We start from the raw sequence: 17324 nt of genomic DNA, 5'->3' as shown, positions 1-17324 counted from the left end.
GTTATGGTACGACCCTTTGTTATGTATCACCGTCCCGCACGCCGTGTACGTACTGTGTGTTATGAACATCGTGTATGCGTTCGACTAATAATTCCATCGTAATAATAAAACGCCGGTTCCATCGTTTTATTCAAAATCTCGGATTTTGACAAAACTACAGCACCTAGAGTCTTGATTTTTGCAGGGTATACCGTATTGGTTTAATAAAGTCCAATATAATCGTGTAAAAAAAAGAATTTTAAAATTTCAGTGAGGGTGTCCTCCTCAGCAAATGTTATAATATGGCTTTAACTTTGATTTGCATGCATGTTCATTTTCGGGTACATTTTGTACATGCAGTGAAATTCTGAAGCACCTATCATGCCTATCGAAGCTTTTGATAATAAACAGGCCTTAACCGATTATATAGACAATTTAACATTTACATAATCATATTGTACCACTGTTCATATTAGGCAATGTTAATCTACAAAACAAGACACAAGGCAATAAATGAACATATTTCACCATAATTTGAGACCCAACCCCATCAGTACTGCAATGATAAAAGTACAATCCACGTAAATATACATTCTTGTCCCATATATTTTAGCGATTGCAATTTCAAGCCATAATGTACGAACTTTTAAAATGAGCCTTTGTTTATTTTTTTGCTAACATGATTTTTTGGCATATTTGTAAAGTTAACGCAATGTCCCAACTTTATTCAACTTGTCTGCATCACCAGTATTTCGCGATAAGTGTTTTGTCATCATGGACATTTCTCCCGACGGTGGTGAAAACTCAAATCAAATTTAATAATATGCAGTTTATGTTATATTGGTGATAAAATCCTTGATATTCAACGAAAATTAATGTCTTTAGAGTTCAAGGATGGAATGAGCGTCGCGTCCTTGAAGATCATCCAAGGTCCAAAAGACTTACTGACGTCACCACAAATGATATATGTGCTGGCACAGTGGCATTGATAATAGATAAAGAACCAAACAATAATGATGAGATGGCCACAAATATGCCATCTCTGATGAAAGTGTTTTCAACATAAATCCATTAACATTTAGGTATTCCAGGGTGTCTTTTAGATGGGGACCCAGAATCTTCATGCACAAAATTGATACCAGTTGACATATAATCAGGTCCACACCTTCTATACAATTAGAATGAGAACCAAGAAAAGTGTAATTTATATTTGGCTAAAGGTGGTAAAACATACATTAATCACTGGAATTATGAGTCCATTCAGTGGAAGCACCTGGATCTCCCACCCTTAAGAAGGTCATCACTCGGCCACCATAGTGGAAGGTCTTCATCGCTGTTTTCTGAGATGCAGGGAGAGTCTTGATGACAGATTATTTGCCAAATGAAAGTAAAATTGTAGGCATATATCATCCAATTTGATAGCACAATTGAGGCACGCCATCAAATGAAGAAGGTTGGTGGCAGGAATGGGACTGTTCTCGGATTGTGTCCTGTACTCGATTCTCAGTTTGTCAAGCTGCCATTCACGACAGAGGTGTCAGTTAACTAAAGCAACCATATTGTGGTCTAAGCATGACCTCCAGTTTGTGAAGCCTATTTTAGACTTTTAAGTCCTACCTTCATAATATTAGGTTTTCTGGTGGTTAATGCTGATGAGCCTACACTGAAGAGTGACTCATGAAGCAATCGGAAGACTTCAATTTTGTTGACATAGAAGGTTTCAAGAAAAATTGTGCATTGTGTATTAAGGTATGCAGTGACCATGTTCAAGAGTAAGATAAAAAGAATTTGGCTAGGATTCTTTCAAGTGCCATGTTCTACGTGGTTTTTGAGTAGTTATTAAAGTCTGCAGGCGCGCAAATGTCAGACGCAAATGTCCCATGAAAATCGGCACAAAATATGGTCGTCTCCACCTCCTAAATTTGAGTGTTTCCGCGGCCGCCACTGGGTTTAAAATACGCCACGGTCTTGGTACTTTGCGAATCTTACACTCTGATAGAATCCAATTGTTATCATGAAGACCAACCTGACAACCGACAGCATCTTCATTCCACGCAAAACAACACGTCCAGTATCTTCTGCCAATATGAACATTCTTGTAATAGATTCTTGGATGCCATCGACACAGCGATACATCTCCGCGGGCATCGCGTATCTTCCCGCATTGATAACATGGATCATCCCGGTATCCATCCGATTCTAGCCACCTCGAGTCGTTACCGATTATATCATAGCGCTCAATCAACCATCTAAAGTATTTGCATGTGCATTTCAGAGCGGCAAGGTCACGGGTGTGTAAGTAACTAAATATTTGTAACACGATATGCAGATAATATCCAAAACCATAATCTTTAATCATTTTCCCGTCACACAAAGACATGTACTGCTCCTCTTTCATTGGACCCTGATTCTCGTCACTGACAGAGCATCCTGATTTGTCTTCACCAGCTCCACCACCAGCGGATAAACTTCCCACACATTCGTGCTCACCGCTCCTCTCATCCTCGATGAGTTCCCCAATTAAACCAGACATATCTTCCTTGATATCCTCTTGCTGTGATGTTGCATTAGCCCTACCGGTTGGTGGAGGCAACATCGTGGCTCTATTAGGCAAGGATGCTGAGGTGTAAGCAAGATTCACTTTTACACAGCTTTCGAAGATGACAGCTTGCAAGGGTTCGTCTGCAGATCCATGCTGACAGGACGAGATGTCATCCATGCTGACAGGTCCCGTGTCAGGTACATCTTCGTTTTCTTTGATCTCCTCTTGCTGTGATGGTGCATCAGTACTGCAGGTTGGTGGAGGCAACATCTTGTCTCTAATAGGTAAAGATTCTGAGGCGCAAGCAAAAGAACTTTCCCATAGTTTCAAAGATATCGTCAGTGTCCTGGATGATTCTTGCTATTTTTCACACCACTATAAACTGGTGGTATATTCTCAGTACACTTTGATTTCACACTGGGCACAAGCAAAACTGTATTTTCTCTCATCAGCAGCATCTCCAGATGCCAATAATGAAGGTGCCCGCTTTGTAATCACCTCGGTTCTTTCTTCCAACACCACTTCCGCAACTGCGTCAATTCTTTACACGTGGCACCAATACTGTTTGTTGTTGCCGTTTTTATGTTTTGCTGCTGCAGATAGATTTTCTAGGTGATGCTACAGAAGCAAGTTTGATATCGATGCTTACGGATGCTGATTTGTTATCTTCTTCGGAGGCAATATCACAAGTCACTTCTTCCAACCACAGATTAATCCTTCTTTAATCTGTGTTCAAACTCACATTTTGTGCTGGTATTCTCTGGCAAGCTTTTTGCATCATAACCATATTGTCCCCATTGTGTGGACCCGTGGCTCATAACAATGCATCTGCTTCACATAATGTTTTTTCCCATGGATGTGTGTTGACATGTGTTTACTGTAGAAAGCTGTTTCATAAATGATGGGAATTCCCTCTCACGTAATCACAACAAAATCATGTCAGAATTTAATTTATAGATATTGGAAATTCCAGAATATTCATGTTTAGAATGTTCTGGAAAATTATTCATGTTCAGAATGTTTATTGTATTGCATAATAAGATTTTAAATCCCTGTGGCTATTAAGGATATAGTATATAGTATACTCTTTATTTTATCACGGAAACTCATTTATCAATCAAATAAGTTGTTCTTTCATGAGGCCGTGCTCATATTAGAAATTAACGGTAAACATGACATGAACATAGTATTTACAATGATTTCATACGATCATAAAAATTCATCAAAACCCAAAAAACACTCAAAAAGATTTTGATTTTATTACTGTTTACTATATGCATTGAATGCAAGCAAAGTAGTTATATACGGCAGGAATTTACGCTTGAAATACGAAATTAATGAACGCCCTTTCCCATGCTAGAGACAAACAAAATGTCATTGTTGTTGTTGTTGTAACTTATAATAATTAATTAATACATATATAGGAGCGCCGTATACGGGAGCAGTACACCAAATCACCACGGGAAAGGCGCAATGGTGATGAGTTCCGGTCCCGGGTTCCAGTTTAAAGTATATGGTTAATAATAATGGAGACCCGGCCCCCAACTCAAGACAAAAGTTGGCAACCATGAGAGTTACCAAATCTTTTAAAGACCCCCTTTGCAATGATTTTTCATCAAATTTACCCCCTTTTTACATGCAAAATCGAGGACAAAATTTGGCCAAAAACACCCCTTTTTTGTGGTTTCAATGACTAGAATTTCAAACACCCCTTTTCAGTGACACTAAATATTGACATGAAATTACCGGATTTTCCCAAATACCCCTTTCATCCAAATTTCGCGGACAGTCCAAATTAAATACCCCCTATTTTGCCGATTTCACAGTCAAATCAAAGTGGCTAGAATACTTTGGTCAAATGATATATGTGCTGGCACAGTGGCATTGATAATAGATAAAGAACCAAACAATAATGATGAGATGGCCACAAATATGCCATCTCTGATGAAAGTGTTTTCAACATAAATCCATTAACATTTAGGTATTCCAGGGTGTCTTTTAGATGGGGACCCAGAATCTTCATGCACAAAATTGATACCAGTTGACATATAATCAGGTCCACACCTTCTATACAATTAGAATGAGAACCAAGAAAAGTGTAATTTATATTTGGCTAAAGGTGGTAAAACATACATTAATCACTGGAATTATGAGTCCATTCAGTGGAAGCACCTGGATCTCCCACCCTTAAGAAGGTCATCACTCGGCCACCATAGTGGAAGGTCTTCATCGCTGTTTTCTGAGATGCAGGGAGAGTCTTGATGACAGATTATTTGCCAAATGAAAGTAAAATTGTAAGCATATATCATCCAATTTGATAGCACAATTGAGGCACGCCATCAAATGAAGAAGGTTGGTGGCAGAAATGGGACTGTTCTCGGATTGTGTCCTGTACTCGATTCTCAGTTTGTCAAGCTGCCATTCACGACAGAGGTGTCAGTTAACTAAAGCAACCATATTGTGGTCTAAGCATGACCTCCAGTTTGTGAAGCCTATTTTAGACTTTTAAGTCCTACCTTCATAATATTAGGTTTTCTGGTGGTTAATGCTGATGAGCCTACACTGAAGAGTGACTCATGAAGCAATCGGAAGACTACAATTTTGTTGACAAATGGATGGTACTTGCTTTTTTCTGACGTCACTTATGATATCGTCTTAAGTTTCTCAGTGTACTTTGGTTTCACTCTAGGCACAGGCAAAACTGGATTTGATTTCTCATTAACATCAACAGCATCTGCAGATAATTCCAGATGCCAGTAATGAAGGTGCTCGTGTTGTGTATGTTATGGTCACCTCGAGCGCATCTGCAGCTTGTCAATTCTGTACATGTAGCACCAACACTGTTCTTTTTCGCTGGGTACGGATTTTATAGGTGATATGTGACAGAAACAACTTTGACTATGATATCCATATACTTCTGTATGCTGATTAGTCATATTTAATATCACAGACCCTGTTAATATATAACATGAATGTGCGAATCAAGAATATACTAGTACAATCGCAGGTCAAGAATATACTAGTACAATGTAATTGACTTAATTATTTAGGCTATTAGTTGTCCTGTTCAAACTTGTTCCAATCATTGCCATATTTTACATTATCGTTTCAACAAACAGCAAAGTCTTATTTGTAATATTATTTTGGCTATCAATTCCAACAATATCAATGAGTCCAAAGGCTACATTGCAACATTTTATGTCATGATATCGAAAGAAACACTATACAGACATAAATGAGTTTTGGATTAAGATGTGACCCTATATACATCATATATATGCCCTCTTTTGCACACAGGTATTTGTGTATGCTCATTTAAAGACCCATTCAATGATCACAGCGAAAGACGGCTCAAAATATACTCCCGCCCCCTAAATGCTTATGTTTCCGCCGCCATGAGTTCAGTACGCCACGGTCTTGGTACTTTGGGAAGCTTAGATCCCGATAACATCCAATTGTTATCATGCAAACCAACTTGACAACAGATAGCATTTTCATTTAACGCAAAACAACATGTCCAATATCTTCTACCGATAGATTCATTATTGTAGTAGTGTTTTGGATGCCATCGACAAAGCGATACATCTCCACGGGCGTCGCGTATCTTCCCGCATTGATAACATGGATCATCCTGGTAACCATCCAATTTTAGCCACCGCGAGTCGTTACCGACTATATTATAGCGCTCAATCAACCATCTAAAGTCTTTGCATGTGCATTTCAGAGCGGCAAGGTCACGGGTGCATAAGTAACGAAATATTTGTGACACAATATACGTTGGTAGATATCCTAAAGGATGAATCACTTCTCCATTCTCATCTCGTATCGTCTCGCATGGATAGCATGCATCGTCCGGGGCATCGTCCTGGTATCCATCCGATTCCAGCCTCAGCGAGTCGGTACCGACTATATTATCATCTAGTTCAACATCGCTTTCCTCATCGGCGATGATATCAACATCCCACATCCCCAGTCCATATTGATTGGAATGATATAGGGTACTAACTTTGACTCGGTCTAAATACATGCGATTTGTGCGACCAACCGTGTTTTTGTTAGATGCCCAGTTAGACTTGCATTTCCTTTCCTCCATATTCTCTTCTTTGTTTATCTCCTCTTCTTCTAATGCAGTAGATGGTGGTGGAGTAAGCTTTTTATCGGCACCGCTTAAATCAACAGTTTGTGTTGGGTTCTCTGCAAAAACTTCTCCGTCACACAAAAACATGTACTGCTGCCCTTTCATAGGAACTTGATTCTCATCACTGAGAGAATATCCCGATTTGTCTTCCGAAGATAAACTTTCCATACAATCGTTCTCATCGCTCCTCTCATCCTTGCTGAGTTTCTCAATTAGGTCAGGCACGTCTTCACTGATCTCCTCTTGCTGTGATGATACATCAGCACTGCAAGTTGGTGGAGACAACATCATCATGATCATGGCTCTAACAGGAAAGGATTCTGATATGCAAGCAAGATTCGCTTTCACACAATTTTCAAAAATGACAGCTTGCAGTGATTCGTCTGGTGGTCCATACTGACAGGACGAGACATTATCCATGCTGACAGATCCGTCTTCCTTCATCTGCTCTTCCTGTGATGGTACATCAGCACTGCATGTTGGTGAGGACAACAGCATGGCTCTAATAGACAAAGATTCTGAGGCGCAAGCAAGATTCACTTTCACACAATTTTCAAAGATGACAGCTTGCAGTGGTTCGTCTGAAGGTCCATACTGATAGAACGAGACATCATCCGTGCTGACAGGTACATCTTCCTGTTCTTTGATCTTCTCTTTCTGTGATGGTGCATTGGCACTGCAGGTTGGCGGAGACAACATCATGGCTCTAATTGGCAAGGATTCTGAGATGCAAGCAAGATTCACTTTCATACAATTTTCAAAGATGACAGCTTGCAGTGGTTCATGCTGACAGGACAACACATCAGCCGTGCTGACAAGTACATATTCCCTTTCTTTGATCTCCTCCTGCTGTGATGGTGCATCAGCACTGCTGGTTGGTGGAGACAACATCATGACTCTAATAGACAAACACATTGATGTGCAAGCAAGATTCACTTTCACACAATTTTCAAAGATAACAGCTTGCAGTGGTTCGCGTAGAGGTCCATACTGACAGGACGAGACATCCATGCTCTTGAATGATAGGCCCACTTGCTTTTTCCTGACGTCACTAACTTGTATTTTCTCATTACACTTTGGTTATGCACAAGAAAAACTGTATTTTCTTTCTCATTGACATCAGCAGCAGCATTTCCTGAAATACCAGTAACGAAGGTGCTTGCTTTAATGGTTGTTTCTTCCAAGACCACTTCTGCAACTAACTTATGTGTTAACTATTTATATATGGCACCAATACTGTTCTTAGGTGATATGCGACAGAAACAACTTTGATATCGATGTTTTTAAGGTGCGATATACCCTGTATAATCCTGTATCATGAAATAGGGGAAACTACTTTATAATGAAGGAAGTGCCACTTCCCTGTAATAATCATGCAAGTGTTTGTGAGCTTTTGTGTATTATAACTTTTCAGGAAAACCCCTTTGGATGCAATAACAACATCATTTATCAAGACTATTTTGTAACGTGTCATGTCAAAAGGAGACACTTTTGGGCAGGTTATCGATTTTGAAGTTTTTACATAATTTAAATATAGAGATATTTTGCTCCACAACGCCGTTTTACCCAATGAAATCGGACATCCCTAAGCGAAGATATTGATTTCGTAAGTTATGTTATTGTAAATTGAGATATCGGCCTTTAAAAATATTATTGAACAAAGTTGAGAGTAGGAATTACTTTGAAAAATGTCTGAAAAAAATACAAGATGGCAGTTATATTCCGGTCTGAAACCATCAGACAATATTTTTAACATTAATAACATCACAAATTCGCAACAAACCCAAATTGTGAAAATATCACCCGGGCAGATTTTTGGCTATTTCTCCATTCACGATCCTGCCTAAAAGTGTCTCCTGATATGACACCTCACATTTATGTTAAGGGGAAAATCCCTTGATATCAGTATGTTGCAATAATGAAAATGAATGGCAATGTCTACCATTAGAACACTGGGAAAATCCCGGATGGTTTACTATAAAATAGAAATCAATGTAAACAAGAATTCAGGGCAAACCTCCGGGGGGCACTCCAACTTTGGAAGTGACGCGTATGTAGGGCTGTTAAGACCCCGTTTTTCAGCATCGCTGTCACCCAAAGACCCCATATTTTTTACGAACACATGCTCTGTCACCCAAAGATCCCCTATTTTTCCATTTGATTTGTCACCCAAAGACCCATACAAGTTCAATTTGAACAGCAACTTTCATTTAGCCTATCACTGATTTTGTTATTTATTTTGAAAAAACAAAGAAATTTGAAGCCATTTAGAACTAAAAATTCGATTTTCGAGGTTTCTGTGGCGCTGTTTCGGTTCTCACCCAAAGATTCCATTTATTCTCACCCAATGACCCCATATTTTTTACATTTTGCTCTCACTCACCGAATGTCCCTTAGTTCGAAAGTCCCAGCCCTACACCTAGACCTATATTCATTTCAAATTGAAGTGCCCCCTCTGGGCAGACCTGTATCAATGTAGCTCCATGTGATTATAATGTGGTAGATGCAATACGTATGGGACCTTTGGACTAGCCCTACTAGTATAGGGCCTTTTGACTGTGGTGATCCAAAACCATGCTATAGACGAATCCAACGAGCCAAGTCATGGTCGGGATTTGGTCGGCCATTTTCGGGTCCCCGCTAGCACCAAACTGGTGTTTTGAGAGGCACATTGTGCAAATAAAAGTCGCCTAAGGAACGTTCATAAATACCTTGGTGGGGGGGGCTGGAAAATTTGTAGGGGGTCAAAAAGTTTTGACCTTCCAAAAGGGGGTCAAAAAGTTTTGAAACATGGCAAAAGGGGGGGGTCAAGAAAGTTTTGACACCCATAAAGGGGGGTCCAAAAAAGTTAAATACAAATTTGTGCGCGCTACGCGCGCACATTGTCACAATAAAGCTCTTTTCATCCCGATCATAGGCGTAAATAGAGTAAAATACAAAATTTTTGCGCGTTACGCGCGCAGTAAAGCATTTTTTTAAAGCTCCGGTATATATGTATGTAAAGCAACTGCAATTGTTTTTCGTCTGTGCCGCAAAATGTCATCCCCCCACACCAAGAAAGCTGGATACACCCCTGATACATCCATGCAATAACTTTTGAGACCTTATTTGAAAGCAATTTATTTATATTTTATGATGTCCTGACAATTTAGGCCTAATAAGGCCTGTAAGAGTGACACTGATAAATGATTAATTTATTGCGGATCTGTTTGCTTGAATTTGTAACAAGGTTGAAACTGTATAAGTTTAATCCACTGTACTAGTAAAATAAAGCATTACCTATAGTGGAAACAAGAGTGGAGTATTTTAAGTACTAGTATACCTTCATTATGTGTGTGTGTGGGGGGGGGGGGGTAAAAGTTTGGGTGTTTACAAAAGGGGGTCAAAAAGTTTTCACTCCATAAAGAGGGGGGGGGGGGGTTCTAAAAGTTTAACATACAGACAGAGGGGGGTCAAAAAAGTATTTATGAACGTTCCCTAACACATAGAGAAGATGCAAGGACGAGGAGGGTTAATAGAATAATATATACAATAGAGATAATTCCGCAGGTAATCCCGTCGCATCTATTCATACATAGTCTTTTGTTCGCAAGTACATCCATTTGTAGCGTTTGATATGGTGTATGAGACCGCCATGGTTGATCAATTTTCACGCTGGAATTGGAAATATTTCCAATGTTTCTATAGATAATTTGTTGGAAAGTATTAAAGACCCCCCCCCCAATTTTGTTGTTGTAAATATAGGCCTAAGTTTATGATTATTAGCATTTTTTTAGAGAAGTGATGATTATTGATCATTCTTATTGAGTTCTTTTTGTATTTTCGGTGGTTTCCTGAAGCCTGATAATCAAGATATTCTGGTACAAGCACTACAAGCAGGTTGCACTCATCACCTGTGTATGTCTACAATCATAGATTGAATACAATACCGCTTTTTTCAAAGATACTTATCGTACAGGTGCGAGTGATCAGAATGATATGGTTCAATGAAGAATGATATGGTTCAATGCATAGATACCATGTGTAGTTAATCCGATTATTGTCACTTCAACAGCGAATAGACCATGTAGGCCTAGAAGCTGTGTGTTTTGCCGAAGGGAACTGTATTGTGTTGTAAACTTTAATCAGCAGTCCCAGAACAACGCCAAATATGGATTAAAAGACCTTTGACCTTGGATGTACAACAGCATGTTATGATCTAATGGGAAACTGTGCACATCAACAAACACCATTTCTATCAAAAAGGCAACGGCCGATATAATTTGAAACCACATAAATTACTAGAGTTGGTTCTTCTCTTGGATTTGGACCAGGCTTTAGAATATCGACTGTTGCGTTTTGAAATAAAACAAACCAGAAATTTATCACCCATTGTAAAAGATATGGCACATGTACCGAATACATGTACATACATTGGCTGACCTTGTGGATTTCCTGGCCCAGCCATGCTAACCACATAAGGAGATTATACGATTAACCTAGTGCAGCTATTGTCATAGCAGGGTATTATTATGTAATACTCCTGATCCATATTTGGCGTTCTCTTGGACTGATCAGTCTTTGTCTACCTGTATTTTCGCGGAAGGTGTACAACGGGTGATGGAATGCAGTTTTTAAAAAATTTCCGCCAAGGCCGAATCATTTTACATTTCGGGTGCATTGTAGCCGACGCGTGGACCCAATTAAGGCTGCTAGTCAGGTGTAGGAATGCGTGAATTTGGATTCGTCTGTATCATAAAACCTGGCTATATCCAGAGAACTGCTAAACCCTGTGACTGCTATTTCGGGTGGAGCGGTTAGTGGGTTTTAGCGGTTCTCGGATATAGTGTGTTTAAAAGGCCCTATAGTAGGGCTACCTTTGGACGTCCAACCGATCGATAGATATGAACGTATCATTAGGCTGCGATCACATAGAAGTATGGTATACGGTATTCGCTATACGAAATACGCTCATTCGATCAGGCTGAGTTCACATATACTATGTGAACTCAGCCTGAGCGAATGAGCGTATTTCGTATAGCGAATACCGTATACTTCTATGTGATCGCAGCCTTATGGAGAGGAGGCATTTATGTAGATCATAAATCAATAATGACCTTCATCCAGCGAGGATGATCAGCCAAGCACGAAAAGTTCCTTGTTTAGCGCTCTAAGGACTACAACTACTGCACTGGAAATTTTATTTCAGCACAGACAAGTTGTGGAGTTCAGTCAAAAATGAGGGAAAACCAATATTTGATCAATAAATCAATAACTAATTGCTTTGAGTTGCTGAATTTTCAGTACAGTAGTTGTAGTCCTTGCCCCTATAATATACATATCTTACTTGTCACCAATATCCTATAATTTTTGAGAAAAATGCAAAAATAGGTACAAAATTGGCCAGGGGTGTAGTACCCCCTTAAACGTACTTTTATAGATGTGGTGTGGTCCAAGTACATTCAGAGTAGATAATCTGAAAGTGAAATGCCTCATCAGTATCATCAGCCAGATTAGGCAGGTCAGCTAGCCACATCTTTTACTTGTTCTCATTTCTTCATATCAATGAGTTAGCTAGGGTTAAGTGTTTCGGGCTGCATGGTAGGGTTAGAGGCGCCGGATCCCGCCTGCTTACTACAGACTAGTTTGGTCATCTGGGGTTACATATACACAGAGTCCCCCTTTTGACGCTGATGGCGTATCCCCATATGGGCAAAGCGTCTTGCTTTGTCAAGTTGACATAGTATGAGGCCCGATACATTTTCAGAAAAGCAGATTATTTATTTTGCAGCAGAAGCTAGGAGCATAGTTTTAGTTTTATTAGTAGCTCACCAGCGGGAGGTGGTGTTTTCACTGCCTGCCCCACCTCGAGAGATTGAGACAGGTGGAAATCAAGTGATGATTCCGTTGGTGAAAGCACCAGACAATTTCCATCTGTGGTCTTTGTGTATATTTAACTTGTTTTTATTTTCTGGACACCAGTGACTGTCAGGAAGAGTCTGGCTGGCAAACCATAGACCAAATAGACTGGTGACAGCTTGGAAAGACAGCGGACAACTAGGAAAGACCAGTAACAAGGGTGCCGGGATTGGCAGTTCGGACACCAGCTTTTAGTATATATAAGGATACCCTCAGGGTCTTCCGAGAGGAGGGGAGGATGATATGCCAGAACGGACGGAAGGATAACTGCCGGAAACGGCTTTGACCACGATCTGAGTGTCCCATTTGTTGGTGTGGCAGAGTATTTAGCAGCGTCAGAGGTATACGAATTCACCAAGCGAGAATTAAATGTTATGCTTTTTCTGCAGTAGCAGAAGAGAGCTCCTCACCTTCATCAAGCACCGATAATCTGCTATCTGAAACGGATCCCTCCAGAGGACGTCAACAGTCTCCAGGTCAGACGAGAGATAACCAAGGTCAGGTTTCAGACCACAGTACCCAGGTAGATCCCCCGCAAGGATGTAGCGAGGAGGTGGTTGAGAGGAAGAAGGTCAAGTGGCCAACAATGGCAGATGAGAAAGCTTGGCGTGAATTTGATGAAGATATCAGCATGATGCTTGAAAATACTCTGAAAGGAACATCAAAGAGAAAGTTGGAAGTGATGGGCGATCTGATTTATGACTATGGAAAGGTGAGATTTAGAACAGTGGAATTGTGGCAGCAGCGTCTTGAACCAACACCGAACAGGTGCTAGAAGCAGATCAGTAGGCTGATGGAAGAAAGCTGGGCAAGAAAAAAAAAAAAACAGGACTGGCACAACTCCGTGAGCAAGCGAGAACTAAGCTCATGTCACTCCGGCGTGCAGAAACACAAAGGAAGAGGATGAAAAGAGAGCAGTCCAAGAGATCCTTCTTCACGAATCCACACCAGTTCACGAAGAGACTCATTGAGAAAAGCAATGGAGAACTTAGTGTCCCACAGAAAGAGCTAGAGGACCATTTGAAGGAAACCTATTCGGACCAGTAACGTCAGATACCAATGCCTAACATCGCAGGTTTAGTGAAGCCAACTCAACCAGGCGTTAAGTTTGAACTTGCGCAACCAAAACTTGATGAAGTTGATAAGTTCATCAGCAAAGCTAGATCAGCTTCTGCACCTGGCCCAAATGGAGTTCCATACAAAGTCTACAAGAAATGTTGTGAACTTAGAAAATTCCTGTGGCGGTTGCTTAGAGTTTTCTGGAGACAGGATGGGGTCCCTTTGTCATGGAGTACTGCAGAAGGTGTTAACATCCCAGAGGAGGAATGCTCCAGTACATTAAGCCAGTTCCGTCCCATCTCGCTGCTGAAAGTAGAAGGAAAGATGTTTGGAATCTTAGCAGAGAGAATTTCGTCATTTGTGCTTGAGAACAGTTTCGTCAATACAACAGTATGAAAGATTGGAATGCCAAGGTTCCCAGGGTGCTTAGAGCACACCAGTATGATACGGCATACCATACAGGTATCCAAGAAATTGAGAAGGGATCCGAGTGTTGTATGTCTTGATCTGGCAAATGCTTAAGGTTCTGTTCCGCATGCGCTGATTGAGTTTTGCCATGGAATTCACGTGGATTCCCGAGAAGGTGAGAAACTTCATCATGCAGTATTACAGTATTTCCGTATGCGACTTTCAACAACACAGTACACAACCACATGGCAGAGGTTGGAAGTTGGAATACCAATGGGCTGCGCAATTTCTCCAATCCTGTTTGTGCTAGCAATGGAAGTTGTGATTAGAGCTACAGAGAAAGCAGGACCTGGTGTGGAATTGGAAGGTGCAGAAGAACTACCACCAATACGAGCATTCATGGATGACCTTACACTCCTTAATCCAATTACAGAGGCAGTAGAAGGTAAGCTGGAGCAGCTTATGGAATCGGGAAGGATGAAGTTTAAGACCAGGAAGTCGGGGAGCCTCTATACTCAGACGAGGAAAAGCTGACCGACTTCCATTTCACTCTTTGTGGAGAGGAGATTCCAACTGTTCAGGAACAACCAGTGAAAAGTCTTGGGCGCTGGTACACAGAGGAATTGAAGGACACGATAAGAGTCAAAGAGACAGAACAGCAAGTCAATGAAGGTCTGGATACCATCGGCCAGGAAAGTTGAAACTGTGGTGCTTGCAATATGGTATCATACCACGAATCATGTGGCCACTCAGTCTACGAGGTAGCAATAACTCATGTGGAAGCAAAGGAGTGGAAGATCAACAACTTGCAGCACTAAGTTGACTGTTCCAGTGTGTTCTCTTGTTGCAGAGTTCAAGGTGGCCAAGGCAAGATCATTTATGACCCTGAGAGACTCAAAGAACCCGTAATAAAGAATACCCAGTCAGATGTTAGATCAGGGAGAAAGTGGACAGCGAACTTGGCAGTTGAGGAGGCAGAGGCAAGACTTAAGCACAAGGAGATGGTTGGTGCAGGATGGTGCTACCCAGCTAGGCCGTCAGGGGCTTGGTTGGACTACGCACAAATGGAGGTCCTCTTCTTCCGACTAGGAATGCTGAGTGCTGGTTTCGCACGAGATCAGACAGTCAGAAGAGAAGAGACTGGCTACAGTGACCAACTATTCAGAATTGAGAGCAGATGCAAGGATAGAGGGCGGAAGGCTTCTTGCTACTCCTTCGAAGTTGGCTGCCGTGGTTTTGTTGCACTCTCTCCGAAGTGGTTGCGAGATCTAGGCTTCAACAGAAAAAAGATAAAGTCAGTTAGAAGGGCAGCATCAGCGGCTGCAGAATCATGATAATCGTGGGTGTGTTTCAAGTACATTCAGAGTAGATAATCTGAAAGTGAAGTGCATCAGCAGTATCCTCAGCCAGATCAGCGAGCCACATCAGTCAATTTAAATAAGGATAGGATTGCACCAACTTGCATGTTTCGTTGCCTAGGTAACACAGCAAAATAGGTCAAGATCAATAGGCCTCAATGGTACTTGACCTATTTTACTGTGTTTTACCTAGGTAACGAAGCATCCTATATGGTGCAATCATATCCTTAATTGAATTGTTTTATAAAAACGAACAATTTGACACCTCTTTTGGCAAAATCTGAGCCCTTCGATGTTTTTGACCCCCAGAGCCAAAAACGTGACCTTTTCGGCTATAACTCAAGAACGGTACGTCCTAGATAGGTCAAACTATACATGTGAGCCTGAGGATGTCAGGCTCACATACTAACTAACCTATTCCACTACCCCAACACCCTATCCCACCACACCCTGACCCCACCTCATGTACTACGGTACCCTACCCCCATTCCTAAGGCCCTACCAACCACTACTCCACAGAACCTCTGGCTGTTATGTCCCCGGTTATGTCACTATAACCCATATGGATCTCCAGATAATCTGCTCACGAGTTAGCTTGATACTCACAAATTATGCAAATTAGCTTCTTCATTCGCATATTTTACGTTGAAAATCTAAAATTTGGCTACACTATCCCCAACAAGTTACGTGACTGTAATCCATACGGAACTCCAGATAATCTGTTCACTAGCTTATCTAGTCCAAGTTGAGACCCTCTGGTCATGTTACCCCTACCAAATTTCATCATAGCATACAGTTTTCAAGTTAACTTGTCCACAAGCTTTTAACCAATACACAGACATGAAATTATGCAAATGATCTACTTCATTAGCATATTTTGCATTGAAAATCTAATCAGATCAAGACCCTCTGATCATGCTACCTCCTACCAAGTTTCGTCATTTCACTTACGGTTCTTATGAGAACTTGTTCACAAGCTTTTATATGCCGAACGCACACCCCATACACCATTGTGACTTTTAAGTCTCCATCTGATTGTACATTATGGTTTTAAATGGAAGTAATTGAATTAACGTACTTTAAACCGAATCAGTGTCGTAACCATCATGCAATAGAATAAAAACATTCTCCAACCTTTATTATTATTTATATATCCTTCTTTATTCTTCATTTGTAAATAATTTGGCAAAAATCTATAATTTTTACATTAACAATTTCAAAACATACACATGATTTAACAAAAACAACACTTCGATAATACAATTAAGGCATTTAACATGATTAAGTCACACATACAAATCTAGAATTAACATAATTTTGTCACAATACTAGTTCAGGTAGCACCACCTAGCAAATAACCCCCTAAAACAGGGCATCCCAACCTTTCTTGCCACGCCCCAAATTTCTTGAGAAAAATAAGCTGTGACCCACAATATACAAATGTTGTTAGTTACTGAAACCATTATGTGATAAAAAATATGTGACGTGTCATGTCAAAAGGAGACACTTTTGGGCAGGTTATCAATTTTGAGGTTTTTGCATATCTTAAATATAGAGATATTTTGTTCCATAATACCGTTTTCCCCAATGAAATCGGACATTCCTAAAGCGAAGATATTGAGTTTGTAAGTTATAGTATTATAAAATTGGAAACTGAGATATCGGCCTTTAAAAAAATATTATTGACAATGTTGAGAATAGGAATTACTTAGAAAAATGTCTCAAAAAATACAAGATGCCAGTTATATTCCGGTTTAAAACTATCAGACAATATTTTAAACATTAATAATATCACAAATTTGCAACAAACCCAAATTGTGAAAAAATCTCCCCGGGCAGATTTTTGGCTATTTCTCCATTTACGATCCTGCCCAAAAGTGTCTCCTTTTGACATGACACATCACATATGTGCCTGTTTATTGATGTGCTTCCAAAAATAAGA

Source organism: Amphiura filiformis, chromosome 11 (assembly GCF_039555335.1).
Source record: "Amphiura filiformis chromosome 11, Afil_fr2py, whole genome shotgun sequence".
In the NCBI taxonomy this organism is placed as follows: Eukaryota; Metazoa; Echinodermata; class Ophiuroidea; order Amphilepidida; family Amphiuridae; genus Amphiura; species Amphiura filiformis.
Note: the sequence above shows the minus strand (reverse complement) of the source record.